Source organism: Bos taurus, chromosome 4, assembly GCF_002263795.3.
Source record: "Bos taurus isolate L1 Dominette 01449 registration number 42190680 breed Hereford chromosome 4, ARS-UCD2.0, whole genome shotgun sequence".
NCBI classification, from domain to species: domain Eukaryota; kingdom Metazoa; phylum Chordata; class Mammalia; order Artiodactyla; family Bovidae; genus Bos; species Bos taurus.
The window spans coordinates 52141188-52151921 of NC_037331.1; positions in this window are offsets into that span (position 1 = coordinate 52141188).

A 10734-nucleotide genomic window follows, 5' to 3' on the forward strand; every position below is an offset into this window, starting at 1 on the left:
ATTAGTTTGTTCTCTACATGTCTCTTTCTGTTTTGTAATATTCACTCATTTATTTTTTAGATTCCATATATAAATGATAGCATACAGTATTTGTCTTTCTTTGTCTGACTTACTTCATTAAGCATAATACCTTCCAGGCCCATCCGTGTTGTTGCAAATGGCAAAATTCCATTCTTCTTTATTTCTGAGTACTATTTCATTGTGTGTGTGTATATATATATATATATATATATATATATATATGTACCACATCTTCTTTATCCATTCATCTGTTGGTGGACACTTATGTTGCTTCCATATCTTGGCTCCTCTATATATGTTGCTGCTATAAACATTGGGATACATGTATATTTTCAAATTAACGTTTTTGTTTTCTTTGGATATATATACCCAGGAGTGGAATTGCTGCATCATATTGTAGTTCTGTTTCTAGAGAAACCTCCATTTTTTTCCATCGTGGCTGCACCAACTTATATTACCATCAACAGTGTACAAGGATTCCCTTTCTCCATATCCTTGTCAACATTTGTTATCTGTGGTCCTTTTGATAATAGTCATTCTGACAGGCGTGAAGAAATATCTCCTTGTGGTTTTGATTTTCATTTTTCTGATAATTAATAATGTTGAGCATATTTTCATTTGATTGTTGGCCATCTGTATGTCTTCTTTGGAAAATGTCTGTTTTAGGTGTCTTGCCCATTTGTTTTAATCAAGTAGTTTTTTTTTTTTTTGGTATTGAATTGCATGAGCTGTTTATTTTGGCTATTAACACCTTATTGGTCATATCATTTGCAACAATTTTCTCCCATTCAGTAAGTTGTCTAAAAGCTTTTGTGTTTAATGAGGTCCCATTTGTTTGTTTTTGTTTTCTTTGCCTTTGGAGACAAATCCAGGAAAAAAAAAATTTGCTGTGATTTATGTCAGAATGTTCTGCCTGCTTTCTTCTAGGAGTTTTGTGCTTTCAGGTTTCACATTTATGTCTTTAATCCATTTTGAGTTTATTTTTGTAAATGTCATTTTTTTTTAACATATAGCTGTCTAGTTCCCAGCACCATGTATTGAAGAGACTGTCTTTTCCCTATTGTATATTCTTGCCTTCTTGAACTGACCATAAGTATGTGGGTTTATTTGTGGGCTTATTATTCTGTGTCTGTTTTTTGAAACAGTCCTGTAGCATTTGGATGACTGTAACTTTGGAATATAGTTTAAAGTCAGGGAGCAAGATACCTCCAACTCTGTTCTTTCTCGAAATTGTTTTGGCTATTTGGGATCTTTTGTATTTCCATACAAATTTAAATGTATTTGTTCTAGTTCTGTGAAAATGCCTTTGGTGTTTTGATAGGAATCGCATTGAATCTGTAGATTCCCTTGAGTATTATTGTCATTTTAAGGATCTCAATTCTTCCTACCCGTGAATACAGTATATCTTTCTATCTGTTTATGTAGTCTTCAATTTATTTTATCAGTGTTTTGTAGTTTTCCGAATACAGGTCTTCTACCTCCATAGTTAGATTTATTCCTAGATGTTCTATTATTTTTGATGTGATTGTAAATGGGATTGTTTCCTTAATGGTTCTTCCTGATAGTTGATTGTTAGGGTATAGGTTTGTATACCTATTTGTATACCTATAGGTTTGATTTCTGTATATTAATTTTGTAGCCTGCAACTTTGTTGAATTCATTGATGAGCTCTAGTAGTTTTTGATGGCATCTTAATTAGCAATTGCTATTTTGGAGCATCCATATGATTCTTTAATTACTGGAATAATGGCCCTAGAAGCAAACTTTAATACATTATATTAATCATTTCATTCTAATTCAGAACTACTTTGCTCTCAATTTTTAAGGAACAGAAAGCAAAACTGAGCATCTAAATCCCAGTTTAGCACCAGGGTTCAGTTTTCTGTAGCAAACTTGGTTAGGCAGATCTTCAGAGGATAAGATCACCATAAAATTGGCCAAAGTGAGAACCAAATCCCTAACAATAAGGACAGAGGTGGGGGATGGCTCCTGTGTTGTGGGGAGTCTCACTATTATACAAGGAGAGCCTCAGAGGAGGAGTTCACTGAGACTTCAAGGTGCTCCAGGATCAAGGACAAGCCAGAACAAAGTTACACTCTATGAGTCATATTGAGTCAGAATTTTCAGCCAGTCAGAAAGCTATGCATAAAATGTTTATGGTATGACAGAAAGTCTTATTGGATCATCTAATAAAAATCTGTTCATTTTACTGATGAGGAAAATTAAAACCAGACATAAAAAGCTACTCACATGTAGTCCAAACTAGATAAGAGTCCAGGATTCTGGTCTCCAAATCTAGTCAACTGTCACCACCTCATGCCCTAGCTTCCTGTTTGCACACAAACGCATCTTCCATTTGCTCCTAGTAGTCAAGGTTTCTTTTTGCCCACCTTTTTAAATTTGTTTCTTTATCTGTTGATTCCTTAGTTATGGAATCCTAAACCCCATCCACTGAGAAGTCAACTACATTGAATAAAAATATGGCCACAGGGACTCAGCAGGGGAAGAAGAGGGTGGGAGAAAATGAGAGAGAAGCACTGAAACATATACATTACCATACGTAAAACCATACCAAACAGCTAGTGGGAGGTTATTGTATACACAGGGAGCTCAACTTGGTACTCTGTAACAACCCAGAGGGGTGGGATGAGGGAAGTAAGGAAGGAGATTCAGGAGTGAGGGGATGTATGTGTACTTATGACTGATTAACGTTGCTGTACAGCAGAAACCAACACAACATTGTAAAGCAATCATCCTCCAATTAAAAACATGTTTAATAGTGCATTGCATATATATATGTATATATATAGCCATGGGCTGATTGGCCAAATCTGCTCTTACCCAGGCTCCCAAGGTGAATGACCTTGCTGGGTTTTACTCCCACTTTTTTTCCAGGGAGAGCAGCATCACCTCAGCTACTTCAAAGCAGATCTAACATTCCAGCTCAGGGAATGACTGTTTCTTCTGGGCGTGTTTCTGTGTGGACTGCTTGTTCTTTTCAGCGACCTCCCGCTGAGTTTCTAGAGTATGAAGATAGCTTTCTTCTAAACAAACCACTGGCCTACATATTTCTTTTTAAAAGCAGGGGAGGGGCACGGCTGCATCAAGCAGCATAAAGTCCCAGACAGTTTCCTAGTTTTCTTTCTGCCTGTACTTTATTTTCCTATCTAAAAAGGGTGGTGCAATTTGTGAGCCAGCAAAATAAATTAAAGAAATTAACAAATAAGTATATAGAAGAATAGGCATTAAACTATAAACTCAAAGCTTCAGTAATGGGCTCCTTTCTGCCATATAACTTTCTTCAAATATATTCTTTTCTCTAACTACTTGTACTTCTGTGTTTCTAACACTCACGCCTCCTCTTAAACATAGTCACACCCTGTTCTTTCTCTCCTTCCCCTTCTTCTCCCCATTGCCCACACTTTCTTCTTTAACCATTCAAATGAAAGAGCAATTTTAATCATTGATTCATAGTGGTAGCGGGTTGCTATTAGTTAACAAGCCATAAGCGACATTTAGGTCTAAATTCTATTTCGACTTTTTGTGCAAATTTACTCATGGTGGTAGATTTTTGTAATATTCAGAGTAAATGTGGAAAAATGGGCATGTGTATATATTTGTGAGAGAGAGAATCAGAAAGACACAGGGAGACAGAGAGACATCGACAGAAAGGGGCAGAAACAGAGAGGTTTCAGATGACTGTTATTTTATAGTATTTGTCTATATTAGAAACAAAATAAAGCATAAAGGACATTAGCAAGATCAAAGCTGTGAAATACTTATATGGAATTTGAAGAAAATAGCAAAAGATAATGAAAATAAATTTTAAAATCATATAACTACTCTATATAATAATGATTTTTGTTTGTACTGACCTTCCCAGTTAAATTTTAATGTGAATAATAAGTGATTTCCCTAAATTTATTCCTACCCCATACTCAGTTTCTGTTTTGTAAAGTCTTGTTTCCTCATGTGCTAGAAAGAGAGGTAGAAGAGTCAGGATGGTTTCAAAGTGACATGTGCCATTCCCACTCCCACCCATCTGTTATAACTGGTCATGTGGTCCCGCTGGAACTCTAAGACAGGCTGGGGGATGGAGAAACAGTCAGCTGCTTCTGCCACCCTTGAGCTAGTTGAAAACTTATGGGTCTTGGAGTCCAGAAAATCTGGATTCCAGTCTACCTCAAATTCAACAGAGGAGATAGACTCTTCTTTGATCAAAAAGCATACTCTGCTGCTGCTGCTAAGTCGCTTCAGTCGTGTCCGACTCTGTGCGATCCCATAGACGGCAGCCCACCAGGCTCCCCCGTCCCTGGGATTCTCCAGGCAAGAACACTGGAGTGGGTTTCCATTTCCTTCTCCAATGCAGGAAAGTGAAAAGTGAAAGTGAAGTCGCTCAGTCGTATTTGACTCTTAGCGACCCCATGGACTGCAGCCTACCAGGCTCCTCTGTCCATGGGATTTTCGAGGCAAGAGTACTGGAGTGGGGTGCCATTGCCTTTTTGGAAAGCATACTCTACTTCTCCATATTTCCAGTCATATGTATAGTCATGCTGCTACACTGTTGTTTTTTAGTTGCTAAGTTGTATCAGACTCTTTTGGGATCCCATGATCTGTAGCCTGCCAGGTTCCTCTGTCCACGGGATTGCCCAGACAGGAACACTGTAGTGCATTACCTTTTCCTTCTCCAGGGGATCTTCCCAACTCAGGGATCAGACTGCGTCTCCTGCATTGGCAGGCGGATTCTTTACCAATGAGCCATGAGGGAAGGCTCACCTGGCCTTTAAATAGACACTTGTTACTGAAGAACATATATGTCCTTGGTTTATTGTTTTGATTTTCATTGAGAGCAATGGCATTATATTCCAATGAATAACATTTCCACCAAAAAATAAGTAAATAGAAGTAAGAGTCAGAAATAAAGTTAGGAGAAACATTTATTTTACAGTTTACAATTTGTTGCGGTAAGCACATTGCAGGAGGTTTAACAGCATCTGTAGCCTCTATAGTCAAGGCTATGGTTTTTCCAGTAGTCACTACAGATGTGAGTTATACCATAAAGAAGGCTGAGTGCCAAAGAATTGATGCTTTCAGACTGTGGTGCTGGAGAAAACTCTTGAGAGTCCCTTGAACTGCAAGGAGATCAAACCAGTCAATCCTAAAGGAAATCAGTCCTGAATATTCATTGGAAGGACTGGATGCTAAAGCTGATGCTCCAATACTTTGGCCACCTGATGTGAAGAACCAACTCATTGGAAAAACCCTGATGCTCTGAAAGATTGAAGGCAAAAGAAGTATCTGGCAGCAGAGGATGAGATGGTTGGATGGCATCACTGACTCAATGGCCATGAATTTGAGCAAACTCTGGGAGATAGTGGAAGACAGAGGAGCCTGGTATGCCGCAGTCTATAAGGTCACAAAGAGTTGGACATGACTTAGTGACTAAACAAACAACAACAATAATGATCAAACTTTTGATATCATCATTGATTAGACACTTTTTTTGCATACATGATAAATTAAAACCATTAAAATATTCAAAGTTAAAATTATATTTGAACATTTTAGCAACCTCTTCCTTTTCTCTCACTGACAATTATAACATTGAAATTTCCTTTGTTAATGAGGACAGATATTTTTTAATCCAATAGATTTTTTTTTTCCAGATCATGTGTCTTGAGATAATACCAAAGGTCTGTTTTGGGACAGGTCTTCTACACATCAAAATAGCTACTGTGCAGCCAGCACATCAACTGAAAACCAAAAAAAAAAAAAAAAAAAATCAATTTATGGGAAGCCAGAAATGTGGGGCCACTGGTTCAGAGCTTCTTCTTGTTGTTCAGTCACTAAGTCATGTCCTTACCCTTTACCATGTGTACAAAGGCTAACTCCAATTTAATTTGGTGTACAAATGCTAACTCCAATCCAAATGGATCCAATGTGGGTCCAATCCAATCCACAACGGATCCAAATGTGGATCCAATACTAACTCCTCCAGTAGCCTCATGGGCTCCATGGTAGGTTGAATGGTGGCCCACAGAAAGATACATTTATGTCCTAATTCCTGGAACCTAGAACCTTTATTCAGAAAAAGTGATCTTTACAGATGTAGTTTCATTAAGAATCTTGAGATGAAGAGATCGTCCTGGAATATCCATACAGTCTACTAAAGCCAATGTCACACATCGCTATAGGAAATACACAGGGGAGATTTGACAGACAGAAGAAGAGGAGGTGATATGACCACAGAGGCAGATACGGGAGTGATGCCGCCGTAAGGCCACAAGTCAAGGAATGCTAACGGCAGGGTCAAAGAACAGAAGAGACAAAAGAAAATTTTCCCCTAGAGCTTCCAGAAGAACTGTAAACGTGTCACCTTGATTTCAGACTTCTGGCCTGCAGAACCTCAACAGAATAGTTTTCTGTTGTTGTAAGCCACCACGTTTGTGGTACTATGTACCGCAGCCACAGGCAACTAACACAGGGCCTTTGCTCCCTGGAAGCAGTAGGCACTTGGTAGCTGGCTGCTGAAGTGAAGTTCACTGACTGCCATATCCTATCTGTGTTGAGCGGCGAGAACGGCTGTTGCACTTGCCCCCTGCATGGACCACAGCAAGACTTGAGCTGCCTTCTGAGGAGCTCTAGATGAGCCATGCTAGCCACCCCTGCCAGCTGCCCCAGATATCAGGACTCAGGTAGGCAGGATATTGTGGCATGGCCACTGAGCCCCTCTTGACACACTGTCCTGGGGGCTGTCACACCGGGTTGCTAACTCATTTAACTCATCCTCTGGTTATGATGCGGTATCTTCTCACTCAGGTTACTGACTCTCTGCAGTGGAAAAGCAAATTATCTTCTACCAAAATATTCATAATTTTTAGGAGAAAAAAAAATATGAGGTCATGGTTAATCAGTACCAGGAAAATAACCCATCAGAAAACATTTCCAATTTTTATTGTGATTTTCATTAAGGCATTCCTTGAGTGCAATACAATAGACACTGACAAACTGGTAGACAGTGGTAGAAATGCTTTGCTGCCTTCTATATTTGGGTTTAGAATTATCCTAAATTCGTATGTTCATCTATTTGCACTTCATTTTTATTAACTCTCTGACATATTGCTTTTTGAAAGGGAAAAATGCTTTGAGAAATTTTCTTTAACTCACTTCAGGTTGCAATTTTCTCTTTTTAGTTCCTGTACCTAGACCTTTAGTCTGCCCTCCTCAAGTAGTAATTCCCCTGCCTCTTCCAAAGGCCTTTGTATTGCCTCTCCTGAACATTGCATTGGGATAAGGATATTTTCCCAGGATAGCCAATGAGTACAATTTATTTAAGAATTTTATTCTAAAAAAAAACCCCAAAAAACCAAAAAACAGGATAGAGTGCTAGATAATTTAAAATTAGTGATTGGTTAGTTTTTGGAATTTTTAAACAACAGTGATAGACTTATAGAATTAGAGTTCTTGGGGCAGAGAGGTAAAGAGGAACGTTGGTTTCTCTTCTAGATCAGAGCATGGTAATGTTCAACAAACACAGGCAGAGCATGAGCAGCAGCCACAGTCACTTCTAGAAGCATCTTCAGATCAGGACAGGAGTGACAGCAGTCACAACAGCAGCACAGAGGGCATTTGTTTCTGGAATTGCCGTCATATAAATAGTGTTGGTGCAGTCCTCGTGTCCCAAGAAAACTGTCTAAATTGTAGTTGAGAAATACTAAGACTCCCCCTTTGGATGTAAGTGAGCACCTCTGTAGCTTCTTGATGATGCTAGGGATGAGACCCTAGAGGAAGCTGGAACCTCTATTCATCTAGGTTGGTTTTTGTTTGTTGTTTAGTCCCTAAGTCATGTCCAACTCTTTGTGACCCCTTAGACTGTAGACGGCAATGGCACCCCACTCCAGTACTCTTGCCTGGAAAATCCCATGTACGGAGGAGCCTGGTGGGCTGCAGTCCATGGGGTCGCTAAGAGTCGGACACGACTGAGCGACTTCACTTTCACTCTTCACTTTCATGCATTGGAGAAGGAAATGGCAACCCGCTCCAGTGTATTTGCCTGGAGAATCCCAGGGATGGGGGAGCCTGGTTGGCTGCCATCTGTGGGGTCGCACAGGGTCAGACACGACTGAAGCGACTGAGCAGCAGCAGCAGCAGACTGTAGCCTACCAGGCTCCTCTATCCCTGGGATTTCCCACACAAACATATTAGAGTGGGTAACCATTTTCTTCTCCACGGGACCTTCCCAACCCAGGAATTGAACCCACATCTCCTGCACTGCAGGTAAATTATTTACTGCTAAGCCACCAGGGAAGCCCTATTCATCTAGCTGTGTATGTGTGTGTGTGTGTTAGTCACTCAGTCATGTCTGACTCTTTGCGGCACCATGGACTGTAGCTCACCAGGCTCCTCTGTCCATGGAATTCCACAGGCAAGAATACTGGAGTGGGTTGTTATTCCCTTGTCCAGGGGATCTTCCCAACCTAGGGATCAAACCCAGGTCTCCTGCATTGCAGGAAGATTCTTTACCATCTGAACCACCAGGGAAGCCCATTCATCCAGGTAGGTGGGATTACTTTTACTTTTACTTTTGTCATTTAAATGATATATAGTATGACCAGGGCTTTGCAGATGGCTCTGGTAAAGAATCCACCTGCTAATGCAGAAGATACAGATCCAACTCCTGGGTTGGGAAAATCCCCTGGAGAAGGAAATGACAACCCAGTCCAGTATTCTAATCTAGGAAATCCTACAGACAAGGAACCTGGCAGGCTACAGTCCATGGGGTCGCAAAAGAGTCAGACACAACTCAGCTGCTAAATAACAACAGCAACAATACAATGACCAAAGCTCTAAGTACTGCCATTGCTCCAGAGATTCAACATCCTGTTTAGATGACAGTAAATAGAGGCAAGGACAGAATTAAACCCAGGCAGTCTGGCTAGATATTCTGTCTGATATGCTTTAAACAGCATTTACATCCAGTAAAGAGAGTGGAAGGATTACTTTGCTGCTATTCAAATGATTGCTCCAAGATACAGAAGGAAATATTGCACGAGCTATTTACATGTTTGGGTGAGTTGGTGTCCCAGTGTGATGGGTAGATATTTCTGGCATTTTACAACAGGAAAAAGTCATCAAGGATATCTTGCATTTAGTCCCGGAAAAGTTGAAACTGCCTTATGTACACAAAATTGAGATAATATTTATTTCGGTAAAATACTTTGAGCCTGTTCACTTTTATACCCCAAGGTTTGGAAAAGCTTACATTTTCTTAGCCTGGTTAGTTTAATCTACTTTAGCATTAGTGTTCCCAATTTCTAATGAAGTTAGAGGTTCAGGTTAGAGGGAAGTCTTTATTAAAGTAAATGTTTTCACTGTAATGTTGTTTAACCTAACCAAACCAATATCCAAGTTGCTTCTGAAACACAAGATCTGTAGAATGAAGTTTCAGTTCAGTTCAGTTCAGTTCAGTCCCTCAGTCGTGTCAGGTTTGTGACCCCATGAATCGAAGCACGCCAGGCCTCCCTGTCCATCAGCAACTCCCGAGTTCACTCAAACTCATGCCCATTGAGTCGGTGATGCCATCCAGCCATCTCATCCTCTGTCGTCCCCTTCTCCTCCTGCCCCCAATCCCTCCCAGCATCAGAGTCTTTTCCAATGAGTCAACTCTTCGCATGAGGTGGCCAAAGTACTGGAGTTTCAGCTTTCACATCATTCCTTCCAAAGAAATCCCAGGGCTGTTCTCCTTCAGAATGGACTGGTTGGATATCCTTGCAGTCCAAGGGACTCTCAAGAGTCTTCTCCAACACCACAGTTCAAAAGCATCAATTCTTCGGTGCTCAGCTTTCTTCACAGTCCAACTCTCATATCCATACATGACCACAGGAAAAACCATAGCCTTGACTAGACGAACCTTTGTTGGCAAAGTAATGTCTCTGCTTTTCAATATGCTATCTAGGTTGGTCATAACTTTCCTTCCAAGGAGTAAGTGCCTTTTAATTTCATGGCTGCAGTCACCATCTGCAGTGATTTTGGAGCCCAGAAAAATAAAGTCTGACACTGTTTCCACTGTTTCCCCATCTATTTCCCATGAAGTGGTGGGACCAGATGCCATGATCTTCGTTTTCTGAATGTTGAGCCTTAAGCCAACTTTTTCACTCTCCACTTTCACTTTCATCAAGAGGCTTTTTAGTTCCTCTTCACTTTCTGCCATAAGGGTGGTGTCATCTGCATATCTGAGGTTATTGATATTTCTCCCAGCAATCTTGATTCCAGCTTGTGTTTCTTCCAGTCCAGCATTTCTCATGATGTACTCTGCATAGAAGTTAAATAAACAGGGTGACAATATACAGCCTTGTCCTATTTGGAACCAGTCTGTTGTTCCATGTCCAGTTCTAACTGTTGCTTCCTGACCTGCATATAGGTTTCTCAAGAGGCGGGTCAAGTGGTCTGGTATTCCCATCTCTTTCAGAATTTTCCACAGTTTATTGTGATCCACACAGTCAAAGGCTTTGGCATAGTCAATAAAGCAGAAATAGATGTTTTTCTGGAACTCTCTTGCTTTTTCCATGATCCAGTGGATGTTGGCAATTTGATCTCTGGTTCCTCTGCCTTTTCTAAAACCAGACCTACTCAAGTCACTCCAAGTGCCTTTTTAATGTCTATTATAACATATTTTTTGCTGGTCCAGGAAGAATTGCACAAAGTTTTCATCTC